The sequence below is a fragment of the Pteropus alecto genome, unplaced genomic scaffold (assembly GCF_000325575.1).
Source record: "Pteropus alecto unplaced genomic scaffold, ASM32557v1 scaffold120, whole genome shotgun sequence".
NCBI classification, from domain to species: Eukaryota; Metazoa; Chordata; class Mammalia; order Chiroptera; family Pteropodidae; genus Pteropus; species Pteropus alecto.
This window is the reverse complement of record NW_006430061.1, coordinates 1,828,602-1,833,241: the sequence shown is the minus strand read 5'-3', so window position 1 is coordinate 1,833,241 and position 4,640 is coordinate 1,828,602.

Below are 4,640 nucleotides of genomic sequence, written 5' to 3'. Positions count from 1 at the left end.
AATCCTTGCATATATGCAACCATTTCAAAGCTTGGCTCATGTTCTGGAGAACAAGCTCTCAACATCTAACTCTATATACGATGCATTTTAAAGTCCACTTCAGTGCTGTGGCTAATGACTCAATATTTCTTTCCTACCAATGCTTAGAACCAAAGACACCACTGCAGGATGAAACTTTACCTTGATCACTTTGATCCTCCTTTCAAAGGTCTATATGTCGGTCAATGATTACCTCACTACTCTACCCCAGCCTGACAATATTTTAATCACTGTCTGCCTTTCTCCAACAGATTATACTAAAAGATTTCTTAACCTATTCACTATATATATATAACTATACCTCTTCTCCACCTAAACCCCATATGTCTCACAGAGACATTTTAATGAAATAAGCTGAAAATACAGACCCAAAAAGATACCAAAAGATTATAAAGATATTTTAGTTATAGAACTTTATTTTTCCAAACAATATTTTACACAGTGGACTGGTAGGTATAAATAACAAATATGTGCCGAGCTGCTTTGAGTGAAGCTGATCCTTAAGTCTCTGAGGGACGCAGATAGCAAAGGAAGAGAACCACTGACCTAGACCAAGTCACTTAATTTACAAAGGAGAACACTGAGCCCCGAGAGTGTAAGGAATTTGCCCAGAGTCACAGAATAGCTTAGTACTATAGCCTAAACCAGAAACAATGTCTGCTTTGACTTTCCGCACAGAGATTTCTATGCTGTCTCTAAAATTTATTCAGGATATCCATGGAATCAGATAAAGTTTATCAAATATATCCATTTGACTTGGTCCATCCGATTTGAGAAATGTGTAAAATAACAAATCCAACATAATGTCACAATATATTTAATTAATTTCATGGATTCCTATTAGAATCATCATAAACTTTTTATTTTAAGAAAATCAGAAATATTCAAATTGAATAAAAAGCATACGATGATTTATTAGAGAAAAAAAATCATCGAAATCACCTTCTATAGAAAACTAAGCTATTAATTTAAATAGACGTAATGTAGTTGTTCATGATCAATGCAAAGAGCTGGAATTAGCACTTACTTGAAGTGCACACAGAAAATTTAGCAAGATATGAGATCTGGGAATACCTGTACAGAAGGGTGAAGTTAGTCTAGGGACCCAAGTTTTATAACATGCATATGGTGACCATATTTTCCAAACAAAAAGTCAGAACACATGGTTGACAAGTAAGAACATTCTTATGGGGACAATGGGATAGATAGAACAACCAGGTCTGTTCCAGAGACCCTGAAACATATGGCTCAGAAGACAGGCTGCAGAAGCAATTTTGTGAGGCTTATCTCCTTCACAATTAATTGTCTCATTTCAGGATTAGGAAACCAATGTGTATTCCCAGGGTCTGGGTCATTAACTTTCGCTTTGTCCTCCTAAGACAAACTTCATGAAGAAAAAAAAAAGTCTTTAAAAAGTTGAAGTGCTATAGAAATATGAATGGCCATAATTATTAACAACACTATAAAATATAGAATTTATTGATTGATATGCTGGACAAAATACTTGTTCCCTCATTAATTCAATAAATACTCATCTGCCTCTTTCATACGAGGTACTGTTCTGGGCACTGAGGATACAGGGACAAACCAGCCTTGATCTTTGCCCTCATGAAGCTTACCATCTAAAAGGCAGTATGTTACTATAATACTAATCGTGGTTCAATAGTCAGTCATAGTGAGCAGTTTACTTGCCACCCTTTCAACATTTTTTGTGTAATATAGTAGAGCACACATGCCTGTTAACATCAGACCTAGGTTTGTATACTTAATAGCTGTGCGAATTAAAACAAGTCACTTCATTGTTTTGAGCCTCAGTTCCCTAATCTGGTATGTGGAGATAAATTAATAGGTTCTCTTCTTAGGAAATAAGAGTAAATGGGATTGTACATAGAAAATGCTTTTACTGAGACAGCCTTACAGTTTTATTCTTTATAGTGAAGGTATACAAGTGAGCTGCAAAAATAATGTCAGTTTATTAAGACATCTGGATAAATAATCTTGGTAGAATAGGTTATGAGCTTCCTATAATACAAACACACAGCCCTTAGTCCAATTTACTCAGACTCAGAAAAAAAGTAACTTGTCTCAAGTGAAGAACTGTCTGTCTTCACTACTTTGCACATCTCTGGTATGAATGTGATCAAAGCTATTATAATGAAGTTTAAAAAATCAAGCAATGGGTATGGCCTCCCAGTAATCAATTATCCTGCAAAGAGGATGGTCCTCAAAGAGCAAACAGAAACCTTTTACAGGTGGGAGAGGGCTCTCCACTTTTCTTAGGGAATCTGTATTTGAAGATCTATAGATATCTCACCCAAGGAGCTGGATGATGGGTGGTGAAATGGCTTTTGTCACAAGGAGCAGGGTCTCTAAGCGAAACATGGCTTGTCAGCCAGATATGATCATATTCCAGTTTATTCTCTGAATGCATTTCCTATTTCTCATCTTCAGCTTTTAATAATGCCGTTTAGGAGTGGCCAAGCCTTTTTACAGCTCTGCAGAAGAGTATTGAGGCACTCACTGTGTGTATACGGTCTAGCAGGAGAGTTTCAAGCCCTGCTACATAAACACACTCTTGAATATTTGATGTCCACCTTTCTGGATGGATGGGGTGGCATGCTCCCCACAGTACGCTCTGATAGGCTGGTTCTTAATGAGAATTGGCTATGTTTGATCTTCAGACAAGATAATGAGGAGGTCTTGATGGAATATGTTATATCAACACCCCTACGTCTCCCTAGTGCTTATGACAACATCAGGTTCTAGTCCAGGACTCTATAAGCTGCCAGCATTCCAAGCCAGGGGTAGTCTTCATTACCTTTGTTCCCAGGCAGACAAAGGAGTGTGTGTAGCCCCCACTGAACAACCAGTGGGTAGAAGAGGAACAGGAGTGATTCTGTACATAATAGTCAATTCTGAAGTTGCCGTAACCGAGTGATGAAGGAAATGGTAGGGATCACCAGAAGCAGGAAGCACGTGACTCAGCACACATCTCAGCAGCAGAGTCTCGGCCTGTGGTTCTCTGCTGGCCACGCTCCAGAGGGCCAGACTCCAGACATGTAGGCAGTGCAGACAGAAAAGGAATTCTCTGGAGGCCAGGAAAGCCAACCAGGCACCTGGGAACTTAGCCACCACTGACATGTACGGCATTCTTGCCATAACGATTGGTTAAAGGTAATAAACACTCTCTTATTTAAATGACAAGTGACTAGGACTATTCGTTTTGCTTTCAACAATAGTATTAATGGAAAAGATTCAAAAGGAAGAAAAATAATCCCAACTTGGTCCCTGAATATTAAGACAAGAATTAAAAGAGACAGAGTATGTTTAAACAGAGCCCATCAATGGATCCGCAGATGGGGCCCTTAGCTTTCCTCGTCCTTCTCTCAAAACTCTTAAGCAGGAGATTTTCTTTGGGGGATGTGATAAAAATTATGATTGCTATGATATCCTACTTTTCAAATTTGTAGACTCAAACTCCCTATGCACATTCCTTCTGGTACCATGTACATTGATTCTGAAGTCACGTATACTCAAATGATAGACATGCTCCCTCAGGTGTCACACTTGTTACCTGCACAGTGCTATCTGAGGTAGCCACAGGTGGGAGGGTGACCAACCACTGATGAGGGCAAGTTCTGCTCCTTCTAGAATTCCCTTGTCTCAGAAAGTTCTTTCTTCTTCCTCCTTCCTCACAAAAGCTTTATCCTCCTTATCTCTTTGCTACCGTGTCTCACATTATAATAGAACCAGAACTTCTCTGTCTTAACTGGATGTAGCTTATCTAAAACTCCAAGACCAGTTGTGCAATCAAAGTTTTAACTCTCAGGTAGATTGCTTTTTACCAGTAGACTTTTGTATTTGTCGTTGGTAGTTTCCAGGTCACTTTCAGCCATCTTCAGGAATTTGTGCCTGCTCTCTGTGTCACACACACACTCGAATACTAACACCTTTCATGCCACTGGTTGGTTGACTCCCATTTTATAGTTGTCTTAGAACAGAGGCGTGTATGTCAGCCTCAACTCTCCTCCTAAAGAAATGCCAGTCCCTCCGGCGTTCAGCTTGGGTGAGCCCACCTGCATTACTAAAAGTCACCACAGCATTTGCCGTGGAAAACTCCGCAGACCTCGAACAGATATTCAAAGTGTTTAGGGGGGAAATAAAATACCGTAACAGCATTGCCAAATAACTTGTGGGGAGGGAGCCTCAGAAGTCACTATGGGCCTGACTGGAAGCCTATGAATCTTTGCAAAGTAAAATCCTTTTAGCACGGGATCCCTCCAGGCAACAGAAAGTGCCCTTGAGTATATAAAGATGGATGCGAGGCTGCTGTCCACACCTCAGGCTGCAGTAGAACTGGTGTATTTTTTAAAACGATGTTTATCAGGTCTAGGTTGTTTTTCCAGCTCAAAACTGAGACATGAAAATGGAATTTTTAGCCAGTAACTCATACATTTAGATTCCTGGTTTTTAGGTTTTGGAAAAAATGCACCTAGTTGTTTTCTTATTACAATACTGCTGGTTTTGTTCACCGGTCCATGTTTTTCTTGGACTGTGGTGGAGTGGAATGTTTTAAATTATGGGCTTTTGCTTTTTAGCCT